Consider the following 25,396-nt stretch of genomic DNA (forward strand, 5'->3'; position numbering starts at 1 on the left):
TCTATCCTGTCAAACCACTTTCTAGGGATCCAAACCGGGGAGTTGTTAAATATATATAAGAGCTGCGGTGCCCATATCATTTTTATCAAATTAATTCTTCCTACCACTGAGAGTGGTAGTTTGCACCAGGACGTGCATTTTTCACGGAATTTACTAAGCAAAGGGACTAGATTGAGATTTATATATTGGGATGGGTTTGGGGATATCTGTATACCTAAGTAACGAAAAGGTTGGTACTATTTGTATCATCTCAGCTCCCTGTGGCAATGGTTCAGTTATGGGATCTACCGGCATTAGCACTGACTTATTCCAGTTAATGGAAAAGCCTGACAGGTTTCCGAATTCTTTAATAAGGGACATAACATGCTTCAATGTATCCTGTGTATCACCCAAGTACAGTAAAGTATCATCCGCATACATGGAGACAATATCTGTACCCGTATTTCGTTTGAATCCTGTTATATTTGGGTCCCCCCTTATCTTTGCTGCCAGAGGTTCCAGTGCCAAGGCAAACAGCAGGGGCGACAAAGGGCACCCCTGCCTAGTGCCTCGAAACAAGGAAAATGGTTCCGACAGTTCTCCATTAATCCTGATCCTAGCTGAGGGTGCTGCGTATAGCAGTTGGACCCATTTAATGAATGTTGCCCCCAAGCCCATATGCTCAAGCACCTTCCACAGGTAAGGCCACTCGACGCTGTCGAAGGCCTTAGCTGCGTCCAACGAAAATATTGCTCTATTGCCAGGGTTATCCACAGGAATTTGCAGGTTCAGAAAGAGCCTTCTAATATTTTGGGCCGTGGATCTAGTTGGAATGAATCCTGATTGGTCCCTATGCACCAGTTTGTGTACAACCTTAGCGAGTCTGGTTGCTAATATCCTAGCCAACAGTTTCACATCCGCTGTAAGCAAGGATATAGGTCTATATGAGTCTGGGGATGTTGCATTCTTGTTTGGTTTCAATAGTACGATAATAATCGCTTCATTCATGGAATCAGGGAGTTTACCTTCCCTCAATCCTTCATTGTATACTTTTAACAATTCGGGGAGCAATGTATCTGCATATCGCTTATATACCTCGGATGGGAGACCATCTATTCCTGGAGATTTATTATTATGCGACTGTGTTAGAGCATTAGACAATTCTTCCTCAGTCAGTTGCGCATTAAGCATATTAGCATCCGAGGCTGACAAGCGAGGCAGCTCACACCGTCCTAAGAAATCATCTATCTGTTCCCCTGTGGGTTGTACCTGAGAGGTGTAAAGGGAGGCATAAAATGCCTTAAAAGTTTGTAATATGTTTGTGGTCTGGTATTGAGGGGATCCCTGCTCGTCACAGACGGCCGAAATCAGAGAAGAGGGCCGCTGCGCACGCGCCATCACAGCTAGCATGTGCCCAGTTGCCTCACCCTCCTCAAAATGGCTCTGTTGTAGGAAAAAACGTTTGTTTTCGGCCAGCTGTAACGCCAATTGGGCGGACATGGACTGAGCTCCCAGCCACGCACTTTTTGTGTCTTCATTAGGGTCAGCAATAAATCTATCCTCAGTCTCAGTGACCCTTTCTCTTACCAGTTTTTCCCATGCCTTAGTGTCTGTTTTAATACGATTTATTGTTCTGATAAATTGGCCACGTAAATATGCTTTTGCTGCATCCCACACTATACTACGTGTAGTACTACCCAGATTGTCCTTAAAAAAAAATTGTAGTGAGACCCGTATGGGGTCCTGTTCCGGGAACAGTGAAAGCCAGAAGGGATTTAACTTCCACTCTGTCCTTTTCTCTGTGCCGGGAAGCAAAACAGTCACCCAAAATGAGGAGTGGTCTGAAATATGTCTGTCACTATAGTCTGACTCCACCACCAATGGCAGCATTGCGAGATTGCCGAGACCTAAATCAATTCTGGACAGTCCCCCATGTGATGCTGAGTGACATGAGAATTTTTTTGTGTGTGGATGACCTTGCCGCCATATGTCTGTCAGTCCGAGTTCCCCAAGCAACCTGGCAAAGGGTGTAAACCCCCCACCCCCCATCGGTATATTAGTGGGAGTTGGAAGCTTATCCCATTGATATAGTAAGTAATTGTTAAAGTCTCCTAATGCTAGTAGCGGGGTATCAGGAAATTGAGCCATAAACCCTGCCAGACACCTGAGGACCCCCGCCGAGAACGGCGGCGGTATATATATTCCTGCTATAATACATGAAAAACCAAATATTTTACACAATAGGAACACATATCTCCCTCCTGGGTCTATAAGTTTACGTATGCATTTAAACTCTACATCCTGGCGGATCAAAACGCTGACTCCTCTGGAGTATGCTGTATAAGTCGAATGAAATTGAATATTATAGATGCGAGGGCTGAAACTGGGCGCCGGATCTGGAGAAAAATGCGTCTCCTGTAGGCACACGATTCCAGCCCCCACAGATTTAAGGTGTCTGAGAACCGCCACTTTTTTTATTGGGTTGCTCAGTCCTCGAACGTTCCAGGACATAAATTTAAATTTAAATTTAGCCGCCATAGGGAAGTCTATCCATCAATAAAAATAATAACCACACATTTGCCGCACAATCCCCCTCCAGCATTCGCGTTAACTCAGTATATGGATATAAATGAGCTGCATTTGCTAAGCCAATTTTACCATAAGTACATGTGAATACGCACAGAGTGACTTTACAGTTCGTGATGGGTTTGGTCCTTCGTGTATTTCCTGGTGGGCTAAAGCAGCATCCAATGGTGTAGCGTAAGTCTTGTAAGAGGCAGAAACACAAAAAAAAAAGAGAAGAGCAAACTGTTAGAGCCAACATGACTCCTGGTCGAACAGGCCTCCGAGTGTATAGTTTCCATAGCTTAGCCATGGATGGGGGAGGGCAGTGGAAACTCCCGTTAAGATAGTGGAGGGGGTTTCACCTCTGCATACTACGTGGGATGTACCGTGCGATTATGCTTCCAGTGTTCTCCTTTTGCAATCCGCCTTAACTAGGGGTAACCGAACAAAAAGAAATAGATATTCTAAACCTGCGATCAGTGTCTCCTGAAAAAAGAGAAGTCAATGAAAAATGGGGAGTCTCTCAGTTGACATCAGAAAAGACATTTTTATGTTCAGACCGGTGCTTGACGTTGCGATTTGGCTGTCTTAATTGCACGTTCCTCTCGTTCCAGCCACTGTGCAGCCATATCCGGGCGGTCAAAGAAATGTGTTGTTCCCAGGGCTGTTACCCTAAGGCGCGCAGGATATAACATGGCATACTGAACACCCAGATCCCGGAGCCTCCTTTTCACTTCAATAAATTTAGCACGATGTTTCTGCAGCTCTGCAGAGAAATCTGGAAACAGAGAGATCTTGGAGTTGTCAATGGCCAGGCTGCCACTCATGGTTCTAGCCTTGGACAGGATAGCGTCTCTATCTTTGTAGTTAAGTAGCTTGAAAAGAAATGGACGTGGGTGATTACCCGGTGGCAGGGGACGTGATGGCACCCTATGCGCTCTCTCCACAGCAAAAAGTGGAGAGAAGGCCTCTTTGCCAAAGGTAGTTATCAGCCATTGCTCAATGAAAGAGACAGGATCCTTGCCTTCAGCCCGCTCAGGAATACCTATAGCACGTACATTATTACGTCTCATGCGATTTTCTAGGTCGTCCAAACGTGCCGCATGCTGATCTGTGAGGTGACAATTATATTGTAAATCTCTTTTCATGGGGGTCATTTCATCTTCCATTGTGCTTATTCTGCCCTCTATGGCGGAGGTGCGTTCCCTCAGTTTTTGCATATCATGGCGCACAAACGATATTTCAGCTTTCACCCCCTTAAGTTCATCAGCCATAGCAGTGATGGACATATTACATGATGTCACTGCCGACAATATATCCCTTAAAGTGGGTTCTGTCTCATCTGTAACCTGTGATACATTCTGGCTCCCTGTGAACACATTTCTGGGGGTACTCACTGTGTCCCAGGCCTGAGATAATCCATCGACATCTTCCAGTGGGGCTGTGTCATCTGTTTCAGACTGACCTCCTACAGCTTCTCCTTGTGCCGATGAGGATGTCTGAGGGTCTTTGGGTAATTTACCTCCATATAGGAGTTTCTGTGCAGCCTCCTTGTATTTCTCTTTGGAAGATCTCTGTGCCCAGGCGCCATCTTGGCTGAGTTCCTCCATGAGGCCTCTGGATTCTTTACTTTTCCCCCTTGTCATGACAGGATTCATGCAGGTAAATCCGCGGTACGGGTCGTGATCGTAGCCTGATCAGTTCCGATCCACAGGGGGGTCCAATATGGACCTGCAACAATGTTCTATAGGATGTTTTGTCCGGATTCTCGGCAGGGGCAGGAGAGAGATGCGACCGTCTACATCTGCCGCTAAGCCACGCCCCTATGACAAGTTTTTCAGTCACCAACATTTAAAAAGGTGACAGGGGAGGGACCTCCAGCACACAGCTTGTGATTGACAGCCTCGTCTCTGTTCGCTTCATTTAGTTTATTCGTTTTCTAAAGAGTTAAAAATTTTCAGAACGATTCAAATTTAAATTGGTCAAAAATGTATCGATTGATCCGAATTCTGTTTGAAGAACAGATGACTCGTCAGCTGTCAGTGGGTTTCCCCACTGACAACTGAATGTAAACAAAAGGCCTTAAAAATAAAGGAAAAAAAAAACAGCGTGGAGTCCCCCCTACCCAGACCAGGTCTTTTGGGTCTGGTATGGGTTGTAAGGAGAATCCACGCCAAAATATCTGAGCTTGCAACCTGGCAGGTCAGGAAAGGGGGGGATAAGTGAGAGCCCCCCCTCCTGAACCATACCAGGCCACATGCCCTCAACATAGGGGTGCTTTGGGGTAAGGGGGGCTCCCTCCCCAAAGCACCTTATCCCCATGTTAATGAGGACAAGGGCCTCTTCCCCACAACCTTGGCCAGTGGTTGTGGGAGTCTGCAAGCAGAGGGCTTTTCGGAATCTGGAAGCCAGTTCCCAGATCCCGCCCCCCATGTGAATGAGTAGGAGTACATACCCCTACTCATTCACCACAAAAAAGTGTCAAAAATAAAAAAGACGGGCGGCACCACCTGATGAAATCGCCGGGTGACCCCACCCCCTTGTGACATCATTAACCCAGCATGCCCTGACTCATTCACCCCCCTTTCCTGACCTACCGGGCTGCATGCTCAAATCAGGGTTTGGGATGATTTTGGGGGGGCACGCTATTTTTAAAAGAAATTTTGGCATGGGGTTCCCCTTAAAATCCATATCAGAAGGGCTGGTATGGATTGCGGGGGACCCCACACTGTCTTTCTTGCTGGCATTCTTTTGTTTACATTCAACTGTCAGTGGAGAAACCCGCTGACAGCTGATGAGTCATCGGTTGTTAAGGATATGGCTCCACAAGGGTCTATCTAGTGGCAGAACTACAGCCATAGCAACCCATTCGTGCGCTATGGGGCCCACAGCCATGTAAAAAATGAAAAATGTCACCACAGGCGCGGCGTTAAGCTCCGGCCAGCAGCGGGTTGCCTGTGAGCTCCAAGCAGTTCCAAGCACGGCCAAGCAGTGGAGAGGGGGGTCAGAGCGTGGCTGTCTTGGGGAGGAGGCAGGGCCAGCGCTGTGTTCTCTTAAGGAGGAGAAGTGAAGGAGATTCCAGCAGCCTGAGCAGTGAACACAATTCCCTCTGGAGAAGGCATCTGGCTGACGAGGAGAGGAAGAGGAAGGCACCGCAGAGGAGGCCTCACGAGCACTGTATGGAGCCGATCCGACCGAAGGGAAGGTAGGAGAGAAGAGGTGTCTGGGCTGTCCCTCTCTGGGGCTGTCAATCAGTGTGTGTGGGGGGAATCAGGGGCTCCAGCTGCAGGGAGAGGCAAAGCTACCACCATGCCAATCTTTTCTGCAGCCAGTGACCAACAACATTTTTTTTTTATGAGAGAGAGCCCCCCCATCCATGTTCCTGTAGCATCCCTCAGCCACAGCCAGAGACTGGTCTTTATATCCACCCCTGCCCCATCCCCCCACTCCATTCTTTCTCATCATGTGTCACTAACAGTAAGGACAGCTCTGTCCTGTGCCAGTGTCCTAGTGTGTCCACCTGTGATTGACAGCCCCGACCCCTCCCTCCACCTTGCCCTTACCCCTGCCTATGCAGGGCTCCAGTGCTCCAGTCCAGTGCTGATCCTCTGCCATGGTGGGCTGGGTGCTCCGCATCCTGCGCTGGCACTGTCAGCTGATTGGCTTCTCCGCTGCTACCTCCCTCACTGACACCAGCACAGAGATAGAGAGCACCGACACCAGCACTGAGATAGAGAGCACTGACACCAGCACAAGAGTTAGAGAGCACCGACACCAGCACAAGAGATAGAGAGCACCGACACCAGCAATGAGATAGAGAGCACCGACACCAGCAATGAGATAGAGAGCACCGACACCAGCACCGATATAGAGAGCACTGACAACAGCACAAGAGATAGAAAGCACTGACACCAGCACTGAGATAGAGAGCACCGACACCAGCACAAAAAATAGAGAGCATTGACACCAGCACTGAGATAGAGAGCACCGACACCAGCACAAGAGATAGAGAGCACTGACACCAGCACAGAGATAGAGAGCACTGACACCAGCACAGAGATAGAGAGCACTGACACCAGCACCGAGATAGAGAGCACTGACACCAGCACCAAGATAGAGAGCACCAGCACTGAGATAGAGAGCACTGACACCAGCACAGAGATAGAGAGCACCGACACCAGCACCGAGATAGAGAGCACCGACACCAGCACCGAGATAGAGAGCACTGACACCAGCACTGAGATAGAGAGCACCAACACCAGCACTTGAGATAGAGAGCACCGACACCAGCACAGAGATAGAGAGCACTGACACCAGCAAGAAGGTAGAGAGCACCGACACCAGCACCGAGATAGAGAGCACTGACACCAGCACCGAGATAGAGAGCACCGACACCAGCACCGAGATAGAGAGCACTGACACCAGCACAAGAGATAGAGAGCACCGACACCAGCACAAGAGATAGAGAGCACTGACACCAGCACTGAGATAGAAAACACTGACACCAGCACCAAGATAGAGAGCACTGACACCAGCCCCGAGATAGAGAGCACCGACACCAGCACAAGAGATAGAGAACACCGACACAAGCACCGAGATAGAGAGCAACGACACCAGCACCGAGATAGACAGCACTGACACCAGCACAGAGATAGACAGCACTGACACCAGCACCGAGATAGAGGACACTGACACCAGCACTGAGATAAGGGAACACTGACACCAGCACCTAAATAGAGAGCACTGACACCAGCACTGAGATAGAGAGCACCGACACCAGCACTGAGATAGAGAACACTGACACCCGCACTGAGATAAGGGAACACTGACACCAGCACCTAAATAGAGAGCACTGACACCAGCACTGAGATAGAGAGCACCGACACCAGTACCGAGATAGAGGACACTGACACCAGCACTGAGATAAGGGAACACTGACACCAGCACCTAAATAGAGAGCACTGACACCAGCACTGAGATAGAGAGCACCGACACCAGCACCGAGATAGAGGACACTGACACCAGCACTGAGATAAGGGAACACTGACACCAGCACCTAAATAGAGAGCACTGACACCAGCACTGAGATAGAGAGCACCGACACCAGCACCGAGATAGAGAGCACTGACACCAGCACTGAGACAGAGAGCACTGACACCAGCACCGAGATAGAGAACACTGACACCAGCACCAAGATAGAGAGAACTGATACCAGCACCGAGATAGAGAGCACCGACACCAGCCCCGAGATAGAGGACACTGACACCAGCACTGAGAAAAGGGAACACTGACACCAGCACCGAGATAGAGAGCACTGACACCAGCACTGAGATAAGGGAACACTGACACCAGCACCGAGATAGAGAGTACTGACACCAGCCCTGAGATAGAGAGCACCGACACCAGCACTGAGATAGAGAGCACTGACACCAGCACTGAGATAGAGAGCACCGACACCAGCACCGAGATAGAGAACACTGATACCAGCACCGAGATAGAGGACACTGACACCAGCACTGAGATAAGGGAACACTGACACCAGCACCTAAATAGAGAGCACTGACACCAGCACTGAGATAGAGAGCACCGACACCAGCACTGAGATAGAGAACACTGACACCAGCACTGAGATAAGGGAACACTGACACCAGCACCTAAATAGAGAGCACTGACACCAGCACTGAGATAGAGAGCACCGACACCAGTACCGAGATAGAGGACACTGACACCAGCACTGAGATAAGGGAACACTGACACCAGCACCTAAATAGAGAGCACTGACACCAGCACTGAGATAGAGAGCACTGACACCAGCACCGAGATAGAGGACACTGACACCAGCACTGAGATAAGGGAACACTGACACCAGCACCTAAATAGAGCGCACTGACACCAGCACTGAAATAGAGAGCACCGACACCAGCACCGAGATAGAGAGCACTGACACCAGCACTGAGACAGAGAGCACTGACACCAGCACCGAGATAGAGAACACTGACACCAGCACCAAGATAGAGAGAACTGATACCAGCACCGAGATAGAGAGCACCGACACCAGCCCCGAGATAGAGGACACTGACACCAGCACTGAGAAAAGGGAACACTGACACCAGCACCGAGATAGAGAGCACTGACACCAGCACTGAGATAAGGGAACACTGACACCAGCACCGAGATAGAGAGTACTGACACCAGCCCTGAGATAGAGAGCACCGACACCAGCACTGAGATAGAGAGCACTGACACCAGCACTGAGATAGAGAGCACCGACACCAGCACCGAGATAGAGAACACTGATACCAGCACCGAGATAGAGAGCACCGACACCAGCACCGAGATAGACAGCACTGACACCAGCACCAAGATAGAGAGCACTCACACCAGCACCGAGGTAGAGAGCACTGACACCAGCACCAAGATAGAGAGCACTGACACCAGCACCGAGACAGAGAGCACTGACACCAGCACCGCGATAGAGAACACTGACACCAGCAGCGAGATAGAGAGCACTGACACCAGCACCGAGATAGAGAGCACTGACACCAGCACCGAGATAGAGAGCACTGGAGAACACTGACACCAGCACAGAGATAGAGAATACTGACACCAGCACCGACACCAGCACCAAGATAGAGAGCACTGACACTAGCACCGAGATAGAGAGCACCGACACCAGCACCGAGATAAAGAGCACCGACACCAGCACCGAGATAGACAGCACTGACACCAGCACCAAGATAGAGAGCACTGACACCAGCACCGAGATAGAGAGTACTGACACCAGCACCAAGATAGAGAGCACTGACACCAGCACTGAGATAGAGAGCACTGACACCAGCACTGAGATAGAGAACACTGACACCAGCAGCGAGATAGAGAGCACTGACACCAGCATCGAGATAGAGAGCATTGACACCAGCACCGAGATAGAGAGCACTGGAGAACACTGACACCAGCACAGAGATAGAGAATACTGACACCAGCACCGACACCAGCACCAAGATAGAGAGCACTGACACCAGCACCGAGATAGAGAGCACCGACACCAGCACCGAGATAGAGAGCACCGACACCAGCACCGAGATAGACAGCACTGACACCAGCACCAAGATAGGGAGCACTGACACCAGCACCGAGATAGAGAGCGCTGACACCAGCACCGCGATAGAGAGCGCTGACACCAGCACCGCGATAGAGAGCACTGACACCAGCACCGAGATAGAGAGCACTGACACCAGCACCGCGATAGAGAGCACTGACACCAGCACTGAGATAGAGAACACTGACACCAGCAGCGAGATAGAGAGCACTGACACCAGCACCGAGATAGAGAGCACTGACACCAGCACCGAGATAGAGAGCACTGGAGAACACTGACACCAGCACAGAGATAGAGAATACTGACACCAGCACCGACACCAGCACCGAGATAGAGAGCACTGACACCAGCACTGAGATAAGGGAACACTGACACCAGCACTGAGATAAGAGAGCACTGACACCAGCACTGAGATAAGAGAGCACTGACACCAGCACTGAGATAGGGGAACACTGACAACAGCACTGAGATAACGGAACACTGACAACAGCACTGAGATAAGGGAGCACTGACACCGGCACTTTAAAGCTCTTAATATATGTGAGTGTGGTAATCAGTTGTTCAATGGCATTAGTTCATTTTTTTGTGGGGGGGGGGGGCATACAACATTTTGCTATTGGGCCCTGTGATTTCTAGTTAGGCCCCTGGGTCTATCTGACCCTATATCACCAAGGAACTCTCAGTATTTAGAAACCCAGGTCATAGACTTTAGATACAACTTGCTAAACTGTCTAAAATGTTTGTGTTAAAGTGGCTGTGGCGTCGGGAGGTTAAAGGGAGTAGTTTGACTCTACGTTGGTCATTCTCCCACCCTTTTCAGATATGCAGCCATAGACCTTATTTGGTTAAAACAAAAAATATGGGTTTGTTTGTTTTTTTTAGATTCATACTTAGGTGGATGCAGCATCGGTCTGATGCTGCATCTGTCCCCCGACGCCTCTAACACTGAGAACTGAGCGATTCAACACTGCCAATCACAGCTCCCTGAGCAGAGAGCTGGTGACTGTCAGTCACAGCTCTCTGCTCTGCTCTCCTCTGCTCACTGGAGCGCCAGGCTGTGGAGGGGGCGGAAGCAGCCGACTCAGGCTCTCTACAGCTCACTAAGAGGCTGAGCCGTGTGTCGATCCAGGGATCTGGTGGATCCCGACTCCATGGTCGTGATGACGCCAAGCCTGGGCCGACTGCTGTGACGTCAGCAGACAGTGGACTTCAGCACGCTCTCTGCTGAAAACGGGTCACAGGGGTGCTATACTAACTGCACTCCTGTGATCCACAGATGAAGTACAGCCAAACAAGCTTTGGCTGTACTTCTCCTTTATTACTTACTGTTTTATTGCTTCTCAGGGGACATTCATATAAATAGTATAACAGTAAGCTTATCTTATTTCTCTTATCTGATCCAATTGCTGCTGATTCTATTTACTGCAAAACTTGTAAAAAAAACTAGTGAAACCTGTCTGGTTTATTTTGAACTAATCTGTGTCTGCATCCATATTTCTTTGCTGAAATGTCTGAAACCAGGGTGTCAGAGGTGTCAGGAGACTTGCAAGGTCAGGGCAACCATTGGGGTACAGTATCTTTAAGCGGCCCTCACGGGGGTAGCGCTACAACTACATTTTTTTCTCATCATTTTAGGTGGAGTTAGGTTTTAAATTATGATAAAAAGTGGCAGCAATAGAGCTCGCTATTAGGCTTACATCCAGGGATTGTTTCCAGTGTCTAATGACAGGGATGGATCAGGTGTGGCGCGGTGCTGTCCCAGGTGTCACAATGAAGATAAATGCTCCAGGAATTCAGCAGTTGATATCTATTTCTCAAACAATATTTTATTTTTCTCTCCTTTGACAATATTCATCGTTGGACCCTCCATGCTCCAGCTTCTATGACAAATGGGCCTTATTTATCAAAATGTCTAAGTGGAGAACTGAGAAGAATCTGTGCTACCTACCAACAAGCAACCAGATTCATTTGTATACTTCCTTCAGTACCATTCTGAGGTTGTAAAAATGTCCTCCATGTTTGCAGGTTCCTGCACACTTAGGAGGGTAAACTTTAACAACACCCCTCCCATCTCTCATCCAATGGGGTATGCAATCTGAGTCAGGCGTGCAACAGCCTTACCTTGAGTCCACTCAGGGTTTTCATTTTTAACTGAGGGGGAGTTCCTTTAACCGTCAAAACGCACTAGCTGTCTTTTAACATGTAGCGCTACCCTTGCCTTGGTCTTCCCCACTTTTGCTCTGCAGACAGTCACAAGGTAGATTCACACAGCCAGGTGCACACACTCACTTCAGCTCATTGTTTCCAATGACTAGTCTAGGATTTTTATTCTTTTGGTTTATTGGAGAACTTTGATAGGGAAGGGATATAGTGGGATACTTCCAAATTGAACTATTCACACGTGAGGACAGCTTTCTTGGTAGAACTGTGTAGCAGACTGTACAGAATAGAGCAAAGTCCCCTTTTAATAGAAGGAAATTAGTGGACTCTGCTTCTTCAAGACACCAGCTGGTGTGCCCTTTAGTTTACAACTAGTTTGCTGACTTCTAGCATCCAGGGGGGGGATTTAGCAGCACCAGTCTCTAGGATCCCTTTAGTGGTTCTGTATTCACAAGGCCCTGGTTGCAGGTCACCTTCCTCCATGATACTAGACAAGATCCATGGACATCCTCCCTCAGTCAGCTCTCAGGAAAACCACGGGTTTCAGCATTCGCTGTTCAGGCCCTCAGGTCGCCCAACTGAGGCCACATGGCAGCCTGGGCTGGGGAGAGGCCACATGGCAGCCTGGGCTGGGGAGAGGCCACCAGTGCTCCCCACTGGACCTCTCTGGAGGAAGACGCAGAGTCCATGTGCTCATCAAATATAAATAGAGGCACCCAGAATGCCTAGGTGCACCGCCCCTTGTAATTGGCCAGTGCTGTATGAATATTCATGCTCCCATCTGCATGGTTTCTGCCTATTGTCCAGCACTTTCCATAGTTGCTAGGACACAGGGAAACTTCAAGACAGCATGAGCAGCCCCACAGCACACTGAGCAGCCTACACTAAACAATCACAGCTCTCTGTTAGGCAGATAAACCAAAGACTATATTACACTCATTCTAGCACCTACCTAGGAGGGCACTACAAACCCAATATCAATAAATGAATTTGGACTCTTTTGTCTTTTGGTCTGGCACTCCTTCCATATATGCACATCTCATCCTGGTAACCTCCTGGAGTACCCACAGTAGGATAGCCTTGCCTGTTGTGAGCAGCCTAACCGGAGTCAGTGGGCTCTTCAAATGTTTCTTGCCCTCTCACTACCTTGTTTAAACTCATATCTAAGTCCGAGCACCTCACGGAATGCCTTTTTTTTATTGGGGTCTACACCCCAGAGGATATCCATAGTCTCACTGGCTTGTAGTGTAATGTAACTATGTTAATGGAAGTACCACACCACTTCCAAAAATAAATCTTTATTCCAATAAAGGTCAGGAGGACAATCAAAACAGCATGCATTTTCGGGGGTCCAAAACCGCCTCTTCATCAGGGCTTGAGATTGAAAACAATATAAATGAACTCTTTTTCACTCCTGATTGAGACTCTCCCTAAAGTTTTTCTCGGTGGTTGAGCACAAAATTGACTCGCATATTGGCTTGCTACTGGGGGCACTCGACAAAAGGAAGGAGCCAGGACCGTCAGTTGGAGACCCAAAAAGAAGAGTATCAGGGTATAACATGTTTGTTATTTTGTTAAAAAAAAAAGCTTTACAATTACTTTAAAACTTGCATAAATCTATGTATGACATATGAGGATGGCAGAAATTAGAAGATAAGATGTCCAAGCTTTTGAGAATATGGGCATCTTGGATCTCTCATTATATGCTGGCAGGCCATCAGGTCGCCCAACTGACACAGATTGACTTTGACTATGCATTTTTAACTAATTAACCTATTTGTGACAGACCCCTGTGGTACTCACATACTCTTATGCAACGTACACATGGTCGAACTTTTCGACCGGACTGGTCCGATGGACTGAGTCCGGCGGACAATCCGATCGTGTGTGGGCTTCATCGGACCTTCAACTGACTTTTCCAGTCGAAAATCTGATGGACTTTAGATTTGGAACATGCTTCAAATCTTTACATCATAACTCCGCCGGACCCAGAAATCCGCTCGTCTGTATGCTAGTCCAACGGACAAAAAACGACGCTAGGGCAGCTATTGGCTACTGGCTATCAACTTCCTTATTTTAGTCCGGTGTACGTCATCACGTACAAATTCGTCGAACTTTGGTGTGATCGTGTGTAGGCAAGTCCGTTCGTTAAAAAGTCCGTCAGAAGTCCGTCAAAGGTCCGTTAAAATTCCGTTGGAAAGTCCGTCCGCTTTAGTTCAGATTTCACTGTGCGATTTCTATATTGACAGGTGCAAATTTAATGCAATTTTTGAAGGGACTGGGCATAGCTGGAGATTACATTTGCACCGCATCCTCAATAAGCTTGCACGGGACCCTTTTTTTAACCGGACCAAAATTAATGTAAAAAGCCTTCATCGAAAATAATACTTTTTCAGATGACATGCAAATCTATGCGTTTAGGATCGCATCTGATCCGCATAGAATTTGTGGAAGTGTGAACTGGTACTTTAAACTTTTGAAAGAGTATTGGGATATATTCCATTCACCCCTTCTCCCCTTTTTCTTTTCTTCTGGTGGATAGTTCCCAGTGATGGATGATGGGGATTGGGCTGCTGTCTTTTCCGTGCGACCTTAAGGTTATTTCAGCATGTAGATAAAAAGAAAGGGGCGCCTAATGTCCAGAAAAATGTGATTCATAAAATATGGTTTGTAGACGTTTATTAAAAAGTAGCAACATGTACATCAAGCCACTGCATTTTGGGGGAATAGACTCCCCCTTCATCAGGGCTGTTGCTGCATCCTATCTAGTAGGAACAGTTCCCATGAATAATATATAAATGTAGCGCTAATAGTGAACAAATTGGAGAGTGATGAAAAAAACGTTGCCTATACAACTAAAGTTGGCATCCTGTTATCCTGGTTTCTGGAACCTTGAACCATATTTTAGAAGTAGCATTTCTCTGAACATCAGGCGGTCCTTTCTTTTTATCTAAGTCTGTATGACATAGTTACATAGTTACATAGTAGGTGAGGTTGAAAAAAGACACAAGTCCATCAAGTCCAACCTATGTGTGTGATTATATATCAGTATTACATTCTATATCCCTGTATTTTGCCGTCGTTCAGGTGCTTATCTAATAGTTTCTTGAAACTATCAATGCCCCCCGCTGAGACTACCACCTGTGGAAGGGAATTCCACATCCTTGCCGCTCTTACAGTAAAGAACCCTCTATGTAGTTTAAGGTTAAACCTTTTTTCTTCTAATTTTAATGAGTGGCCACAAGTCTTGTTAAACTCCCTTCTGCGAAAAAGTTTTATCCCTATTGTGGTGTCACCAGTACGGTATTTGTATATTGAAATCATATCCCCTCTAGCGTCTCTTCTCCAGAGAGAATAAGTTCAGTGCTCGCAACCTTTCCTCATATCTAATATCCCCCAGACCCTTTATTAGCTTTGTTGCCCTCCTTTGTACTCGCTCCATTTCCAGTACATCCTTCCTGAGGACTGGTGCCCAGAACTGGACAGCATACTCTAGGTGCGGCCGGACCAGAGTCTTGTAGAGCAGGAGAATTAGCGTTTTATCTCTGGAGTTGATCCTCTTTTTAATGCATGCCAATATTCTGTTTGCTTTGTTAGCAGCAGCTTGGCATTGCATGCCATTGCTGAGCCTATTATCTACTAAGACCCCCAGGTCCTTTTCCATCCTAGATTCCCCCAGAGGTTTTCCCCCCAGTGTATAGATTGCACTCATATTTTTGCCACCCAAATGCATTATTTTACATTTTTCTACACTGAACCTCATTTGCAATGTAGTTTCCCACCCCATTAATTTGTTCAGATCTTTTTGCAAGGTTTCCACATCCTGCGGAGAAATTATTGCCCTTCTTAGCTTAGTATCTTCTGCAAATACAGAGATTAAACTGTTTACCCCATCCTCCAGGTCACTTATGAACAAATTAAATAGGAATGGTCCCAGCACAGAACCCTGGGGAACCCCACTACCCACCCCTGACCATTCCGAGTACTCCTCATTTAAGGCAATGGAAGGAACCATGTGGTTCTGGAGGGGAAGAGTGAAGAATGGACTAGAGAGGTAAGAATTCATCCTTTTCTATTACAGGGTACCGCTGCCTGAAATAACAGGGTCACTTAATCCCATCCATTTTACGCTTCACTTGGCCTAGAAAGGGTTATGCTGACAATTTTGACAGACAGACCAATTGCAATTCACCTAACAAGCATGCCAATTATTTCTGTGCATAAGGATCAAAGCTACAAGATTCCAATTAATTATCTTTTTTTCAGTCTTCCCTCATTATTCCACCCTCCGCAGCAGCTTCAGGACACATATAAATTGTACCTACTCGCAGCGTAATATATTTTTTGATTTATCGTCTACATGCCAGGATTCAAGTAAAAGTCTGGCGGCTGCTCGGCTAACATTCAGGCAATGCAGTAATTTGATTTCGCCTCAGACGGCTTGGCCGCGCTACCCAGGATCGGCGGTTTTTCAAAGATGTTTATTTTTCTTTATTTACTATTATAATTTGGAAGCCAAGGACTTTGCCTGCCACAGTGTTGTGATTGTATCTGACATAAAATGGATTGCAGGTAATTATAGAAGGGGTGATGATGGAAAAATGTAGCCTGGAAGAATTATTTTCCTGTTTTGGGGTAAATTCCATGGGGTTCTAGCACTCAGTGTATACAACTTTTTGGGAAGAGATCCCGCTATCCAAAGAGTTACTGGAACAGACCAAGCTTGGCTTATCAGCCATGCTACTATTGTCACCTGCCAGAATTCCTTATATATGTATATATGTATTATTTTTAGATTGCACTTAAGAAGCTAGAGAACTAGCATTTGTATCTCCATAAAGTATTGGCACTTTAGAGTTTTTCCTGCTGGTAGCAGGGTGGAGTCCCTTGTTGGTCAGAATTTTCCATCTTTGGTATGGCCCCTGTCACTCAATTTGGATGTTTAGGGTGGAAATGAATAGGGAGAGCAAGAGAGGCCATCAAATGGAGATGTAGAGTATGGGGAATGTACACTTGCTTTCCCTTTGGAGGAAAGCTGGATCAAAGGTGGTCCTCTAGACCAGTGGTTCTCAACCTCAGTCTTCAAGTACCCCCAACGGACCATGTTTTGGGAACTTCCCTTAGATAAAATAGCTCTTATCAATACCATATCATTAATATTGATTTAAAGCGGTTGTGCAAAGTAAAGGAAAGCCTGAAAACATGGCCCATTGTTGGTACTTGAGGACCACTGCTCTAGACCATACTACACATGTAACAACTGACACTGAGGCAAACTACTCAAATTAAAATGCGTATTGAGTCCTTTACCATATTTATGGAGACAAATGGCTATTCACTGAAAGTGTGCAGTAAATGTTTTTGAATGTTCTGTGTCTTATTGATTGTACGAATAACTAAAGCTCTTCTTGTTGAGAATCTATAGGCAGCTGTAGTGTAATGGTTTTTTCTTCTGTTATAATTGCTGGTCTGGCTGTCTATTCTTTCTAGGAAGTTATTAGTACAGCCAGTTCCTGGGGAGTGTGGACATTAAAACCAGTTCTGGTGTCAGAGTACGTCTCAGGACAGAGGTGCGTGTGCGTCAGTTCACAGAACTGGCACTTCCGCCACTATCCAACATGGGCACGTTTAGATTCAGAGAAATGCATGCAGGCAGGTGGCATGAACACTGATGACTGCCGGCGCACATGCAGACCCGAGACTAGCACCAACCGCTCTATTTAAAGAAATAAGCAGAGGTTGCTGGATGATCTTCAGCTCCTTGTCTGTGCGAGCTTTGGCTTGATTCCTGATTTCTGTTACAGACTTGGCCTGCCTCTGGATTTATCTTCTGCTTGACTTCCTTATGTGACCCTGGCTTGTTTAAAGGACTCTACTTCTCTGATCACCTGTGTATGACTTTGGCCTGCCTCCTGACCACATTTCTGCCTTGCCCTCCTGACTTCCATGCAGGACCTTGGCTCCGGTTCCTGACCTTACTTCCTGCTCTTTCTCCTTGTCCTTGGCTTGAACCTAGACCTCTTTTACCTGCTTCCAGTACCTATGTGACATCTGGTTGGGAAACAGGTGGTGGCCTGGTGAAGGCTGACTGGTAAACCTGGTGGTGGTGGGATGGGTTCTCCGGTGAGACCACATGCCCTGTATGCTGTGACCCTGGTGACTTTCGGGTCTGGGTGCTTAGCACGGTCCCAGGCAGACTGGACCTGAAACAATGGAAAATCACGGGCCTTTCATAAATAAGTGAAGCATGTGCTTTCCAATATGGCCCATAGACCAAGGAGTGGAGAGCCGGAGCCATGGAACTGGGGTCTTGGACCCTGCATCTCTGAAAACATTAACAACCCTCCTCAACGGGGCACTGCATGCTTCCATTTGGATGGCTCACTCATTCAATCATGGAGGCTTAGCATCACACATGGGCATTACCTACAGTGGTATGAATTTCTATACAATCTGCCTGGGATCACTCATTCCTCAACACTGACACCAGCCCATCAATGCATTTTGATTTGCATAATTCCCAAAAAACAGCTGTATCGATATCCCCAAAGGAGTTGCTTAAGTTTGTTCAGTCTGTTACTCTGCCTCTCAACCCCAAAGAACTGTCTCAGCCCCTCAGGCACACCTAGCAAACAGTGTACTTACTAACACAGTAAAACAGACACAAATCTAGTGAACAGGAAGTTTGTTTACTGGTAGACTTTCCACAATCATACAAACGGTGATCTAATAACTCAATGGTCAAGAATGGCAAACTGTGGTCTGTAATAGTGTTAATCAAACCCAAAATGCAGATTTCAAAATAACGCAGTCAAACAACTTAAATAGGTCTAGAGTGGCCTATGCACTCAGGAATAAAGGGGAATCTGATCTGACTTAACAACCGTCAGTCTATTTCCCTCAAATCCTGAAATCACAGACCCAGGCAATTCAATGTGAGACAATAGGCCACAAATGTAATTTATCACTTTAACATTTAACGTGAGAGTTCCCCTTTAAAGGTAGTCACTAGGATCACTAAATTACTGATACTGAAGGAGTAACAGAAAGGGTCCTCATAATGGAGATATTCATGATCTTCAGCTAGCCTGGCGTTGGTGCACTTGGTGTCCTGTTGAGCAGGACTATAGGCTTACCTATAGTTAAAAGTCAGGAGGGACGGTTTACAACCACTTTAAATGAGCCGTAATCTGCCTGTATTTTATAGAAAAGCACTGAGACCCATGAAAAATTTACCTGAAGATGTCTTCTGCAACAGTCAATATTTACAGTGTCAAAAGTGTCATTCATATTCCTTCAAGAACATAGACACAGATTATGGTTACTAAAGCAGACCATACATGGTCGAATTTCAAACAAATTTTCTTTTCAAAATCGGAAAGTTTGTTTTTTTTGTGATCCAATGATGCCACCATTGATTTTCGAAATTCGGCCGACCAAGCCTTCAATTTCACCTCATGTTGCTACAGAAAAGAATTTTTGTGGCTGGGAATCTTCTTTTCTCTCCGTAAATTTTCTTTTCTTATTACATTTCTCGCATGATTCTCCCATCATTGATTAGAAAATCGCTTGTTTTTCTAAAAATTTCCAACATGTCCGATTCCTCAAATTTGATTGCCGCACGAAAATTGGCCATTGTTGCAGCCCACTAATGGTGCGAAATTCGTATGAAAATTCTATGATACGATTTTCGAAAGAAAATTCTTTTGAAATTCGAACCGTGTATGGCCGGCATAAGATTGCATAGTTTGCTCAGATGCTTGGCTATAGCATGTCTAAATGAGACGTGGGAGTTAATGGGAAGCAACTGATTTTTTTCTCCTTTTTTGGTTACAAAATAGGGATGAGTTGAACACCCCTCCCCGGGTTCGGTTCGCAGCAGAACTTGTGAACAGGCAAAAAATTTGTGTGAACACCGTTAAAGTCTATGGGACACGAACATGAAAAATCAAAAATGCTCATTTTAAAGGCTTATATGCAAGTTATAGTCATAAAAAGTGGGGACCCGGGTCCTGTCCCAGGGGACATGTATCAATGCAAAAAAAAGTTTTAAAAACGGCTATTTTTTTGGTAACAGTGATTTTAATAATGCTTAAAGTGAAACAATGAAAATTAAATATTCCTTTAAATATCGTGCCAGGGGGTGACCTTAGTATGCCTGTAAAGTAGCGCATCTTTCCTGTGTTTAGAACAGTACCACATCAAAATGACATTTCTAAAACTGCTCGTTGTTCTGTCTCAAGGAGCAGATAGCTAAACCTTCTTATCCCAATAACTGTAGATACCATATTTCTTTGATCTCAGTTTTATTAGAACAAGCCAGGTGAAACGACAAAATAACAGAAATAGACCTCAATAAGTATAATATTGCATACAATACAGCATACATTGCATAAACAACGATATACAGTACAAGATGAGATAATAAAAACGTACTTTTTAAGTTCTCTAAGGGGTGATGGCAATAGATAGAGAAATACATGTGTTGTTTCCTGAATGTCTTCTCACAAAATGGTGGCTGTTTCACTTCCTGCTAAGATTCTACTCAGAATTCCCTGCTTGCTGACAACTTTCTTAGTTACACATACAAATAAACAAAGAAATAGAACTGCAGCAATACCAAAAAGGAACGCTAGATGGAGCCTGCACACCACATATGATTGTCTTAAGTAAATTACACATTTTGCATGTAAATTTAACAACACAGGTACAAATAACCAGTATAAAACATCTGGTGGACAGAACACTCCCCGCCTGACATCAAGTGATGTCACTAACAGAGTCCTCTGTAGAAAGCAACAGAATAAGTTCAGTCACTGGTCTCAAGAATACTTTAGCTTCATTCTGCTGAAAGATCTTGACCTCAACCTTACAGACACGATTATCCTTGCTTGGCAGTACTTTGGTGATCAAACCTAAAGGCCACATATTCCTTAGTGTCTGGCAATCTTTCATGAGCACAACATCACCAGGTTTAAGATTAGGCTTTTCAGTGTGCCACTTTTTCCTTACTTGTAGAGTCGATATATATTGTTCTCTCCACCGGTTCCAGAAGGTATTGGCAAGGGTTTGTACTTGTCTCCATTGACGTTTGTAAAGGTCCTTCTCACAAAACTCTCCAGCTGGAGCACCGGCAAGACTAGTCTTTTGCGTGAGTAACATGGCAGGGAGGACCACTGGATCCTCAGAGTCACTTGAAATGGATGTCAAAGGTCTGATGTTAATGATAGCTGTAACCTCTGCCATAAATGTCACTAAACATTCGTGAGTAAGCCTTGCAGTTCCTACCTGTAGGAAGATAGAGTCAATAATTCTGCGGGCTATGCCTATTATCCTCTCCCAAACACCTCCCATGTGAGAAGGGTGAGGTGGGTTGAAAATCCACGTGCAGTCTTGTTCACTCAAGTATCTTTCTACTCTGAGAACATCCAAATTAGAAGGAATTTGAAGTTCTTTTACTGCTCCTACAAAGTTATAACCTCTGTCAGAGCGAATGAGTTTCACTGGGCCTGATTGCAATGAATTCAGCTAGTTCTGTGGCTAATACTGCAACACAAAGTTCCAGCCTGGGTATGGTGTGTTCAGGAAGTGGTGCAAGTTTTGCTTTCCCCATTACAAACCCTATGTGGCATTGTCCTTCAGTGTCTATGGTTTTCAGATAAGCTACAGCAGCAATTGCTTTAACAGAAGCATCCTAAAACACACAAAGTCTTTGCATCTGAACATCAGCAGATGGCAGAGGAGCATATGGTCATGGAATTTTAAGGTTGGATAGAGCTGTTAGTGAGTCCTTCCACTCTAGCCATAGGTTCTTCTTGTCGGTGGGGAGAGGGTGATCCCAATCTAGTGACTCACAGGTGAAGTCTCTAAGTAGTGCTTTACCCTGGATGGTGACAGGTGCTGCAAAGTCTAAGGGATCATACAGGCTGTTTATGGTAGACAGGACACCTCTACGGGTAAAAGGTTTTTCTTCTGTGTTTACTTGGAATGTAAATGTGTCAGATCTTGAGTCCCAAAGCAAACCAAGACTGCGTTGCATGGGAAGTGAGTCTGTGCCTAGATCTAAGTCCTTTAACTCGTTAGAATGATCTTGGACAGGTAAGGCTTCTAAAACTTCTCTACTGTTGGAAGCAATCTTGTGGAGTCTTAAGTTGGAACAAGCAAGCATTGCCTGAGCAAGCATTGCCCCCCCCCCTTACCCACCTCTTCCCTTTCCCTTCTTTTCCTTTCCCCTCCCCCCCCCCTTCTTAACCCCCTTCATATATTTTTTGAATTGTGTCCTTTGCTACATGGGAGGTAGCCCGTCCGTAGGATGAATCGTTTTTTGATCACTCAATATTTAACCAAATTTTGACACAAGCTGATTCAATATAGTGGTTGTTTTATATACTTCCATCCGATCAAGACAGCGACCCTGCTAAGTTCTGCCCTCTACATAAGATGCCACATCCTCTTCTGAAATGCAGAGCCTTCAGGACAAAGACCATCCAGGATTGCAAAGCTTTCCTCAAAGAGAACAACATCTGTTACCAGTGCTGCTCTTCGTCCACACATTTCGCCAAGGACTGTAAGGTCAGTGTCAAATGTACAGAATGTGACAACACAGAGCACAACACAGCTCTACACCCAAGGCCTACTCCAAGAACTTTTCCACCTGTTCATAGGCACAAGGAGCAAGGCGGGGAGACCAAAGAAGACTTTCCAAAAATACCTAGCAGTGGTTACCAAATACTCAGAGAATTCAGTGACCTGTGTATGGAGTTACAAGTTGCTAAAGCAGAAGGAGACTTACCTGGCCTTTCTTATCTTTGACCCTGCTAGAGGTATTAAATCCTTAGCACAAAAACTTCCTTATGAGTTACACGAAAGATGGATTACTCATGGCTGTAACTACAAACCAAAACACAATGTGCCTTTTCCACCCTTTAGTGCGTTTGTGGACTTTGTAGACAGAAAAGCAGGAATGAAAGATGACCCCAGCTTCATTTTTCCAGTGTCTTATACCACTTCTTCTGGCCCTAAACAACTCAGAGCTCCAGTAGCAGTGCACAAAACTAACATTTCTTCCCACAAATTTGCAGAGTCTCAGCCAGAGGATCAAGACAGCGATTCAAAAAATATATGAAGGGGGTTAAGAAGTGGGGGGGAGGGAGGGAGAGGAGGGGGGAGGGGAAAGGAAAAGAAGGGAAAGGGAAGAGGTGGGTAAGGGGGGGAGCAAAAATTTCACTGTTCTGTCTCAAGGAGCAGATAGTTAAACCTTCTTATCCCAATAACTGTAGATACCATATTTCTTTGATCTCAGTTTTATTAGAACAAACCAGGTGAAACTACAGAATAACAGAAATAGACCTCAATAAGTATAATATTGCATACAATACAGCATACATTACATAAACAACGATATACAGTACAAGATGAGATAATAAAAACTTTTTAAGTTCTCTAAGGGGTGATGGCGATATAGAAATACATGTGTTGTTTCCTGAATGTCTTCTCACAAAATGGTGGCTGTTTCACTTCCTGCTAAGATTCTACCCAGAATTCCCTGCTTGCTGACAACTTCCTTAGTTACACATACAAATAAACAAAGAAATAGCACTGCAGCAATACCAAAAAGGAATGCTAGATGGAGCCTGCACACCACATATGATTGTCTTAAGTAAATTACACATTTTGCATGTAAATTTAACAACACAGGTACAAATAACCAGTATAAAACATCTGGTGGACAGAACACTTGTGGCTGTAATGTATTGTTGGATCCTGGCAATACAGATACAAATCATTGAAAAAAATGGCATGGGTTCCCCCCCAGTCCATTACCAGGCCCTTTGGGTCTGGTATGGATATTAAGGGGAACCCCGAAGCAAAATTTAAAAAAAAAAGGGGGTCCCCCCAAATTCCATACCAGGCCCTTCAGGTCTCGTATGGATATTAAGGGGAACCCCATGCCAAAATTTTTTAAAAAATGCGTGGAGGTCCCCCAAAATCCATACCAGGCCCTTCAGGTCTGGTATAGATATTAAGGGGAACCCTGCGCCAAAATGTAAAAAAAAATGGTGTAGGGGTCCCCCCCACAATCCATACCAGGCCCTTCAGGTCTGGTATGGGTTTTAAGGGGAACCCCGAGCCAAATTTTTTAAAAAATGGAGTAATGGTCCCCCCCAAAATCCATACCTTATCCAAGCAATCCAACCTGGCAGGCCACAAGAAAAGGGGGGACGAGAGAGTGCCCCCCCTCCTGAACCGTACCAGGGAGGATGCTTTGGGGTCTCCCTAAAGCACCTTGTCCCTATGTTGATGGCTTCATCCCCACAACCCTTGCCTGGTGGTTGTGGGGGTCTGCGAGTGGGGGGCTTATTGGAATCTGGAAGCCCCCTTTAACAAGGGGACCCCAGATCCTGCACCCCATGTGAATGGGTATCGAGTACATTGTACCCCTGCACATTCACCAAAAAAGTGTCAAAATGGTAAAAATGACAGTAGACAATTTGGGAAAAGTCCTTGATAAAAAAAAGGTTACCCTGCCCCCTTCTGATGTCACGTAACGTCAGAAGGGGGTGGGGTCACCGTTTATGTCACCGGGTGGCCCCACCCTCAGCTTTGTAACAGCTGTCATTGCAAAAAGCCTGCAGTCAGCGGGAGCCTCCCATGGAGGTGGAGTTCTGTCCGTTTTTTTTTTTTCTCGGGTCGTCGGACGCTGTGATTGAAGATGGAGTTATATCGCGGGACACTTTTTTTTTTTTAATAAAGGACTTGTCCCAGACTGTCTCCTGTCATTTTTACCATTTTGACACTTTTTTAGGTGAATGTGTAGGAGGGAGTACAATGTACCTGGTACCCATTCTCATGGGGGGGGCAGGATCTGGGGATCCTTTTGTTAAAGGGGGCTTCCAGATTCCAATAAGCCTCCCGCCTGCAGGCCCCCACAACCACCGGGCAAGGGTTGTGGGGATGAGGTCCTTGTCCCCATCAACATGGGGACAAGGTGCTTTGGGGGGACCCCAAAGCATCCTCCCCATGTTGAGGGCATGTGGCCTGGTAGGGTTCAGGGGGGGCGATCTCTCATTCCCCCCTTTTTCTGCAACCTGCCAGGTTGCGTGCTTGGATAAGGGTCTGGTATGAATTTTGGGGGGACCCCTACGCCATTTTTTAAAAAAATTTTGGCTTGGGGTTCCCCTTAAAATCCATACCAGAGCTGAAGGACCTGGTATGGATTTTGTGGGGGACCCTTACGCCATATTTTTTTTACATTTTGGCACGGGGTTTCCCTTAATATCCATACCAGACCCAAAGGGCCTGGTAATGGACTGGGGGGGGGACCCATGCTGTTTTTTTCAATGATTTTTATCTATATTGCTGGGATCCGGCAATACATTACAGCCACGAGCAGTTTTAAATTACATTTTTTCCTTTACAAATGTCATTTTGCTGCTCTCATTCACAAAACTACGTACGGCTGCCGTGTAAGCAGCCTTACATAATATGGGGCATGGGTTCAGCCCCCTGAGCCATGATTAGCCAAAGGCACCCTGCCAATCAGCAGCTGTCAATGCAGTGCGATCTGGCAGTGCATTGACAGTCTCGCCATTC

Source organism: Aquarana catesbeiana, linkage group LG12 (genome assembly GCF_042186555.1).
Source record: "Aquarana catesbeiana isolate 2022-GZ linkage group LG12, ASM4218655v1, whole genome shotgun sequence".
NCBI classification, from domain to species: domain Eukaryota; kingdom Metazoa; phylum Chordata; class Amphibia; order Anura; family Ranidae; genus Aquarana; species Aquarana catesbeiana.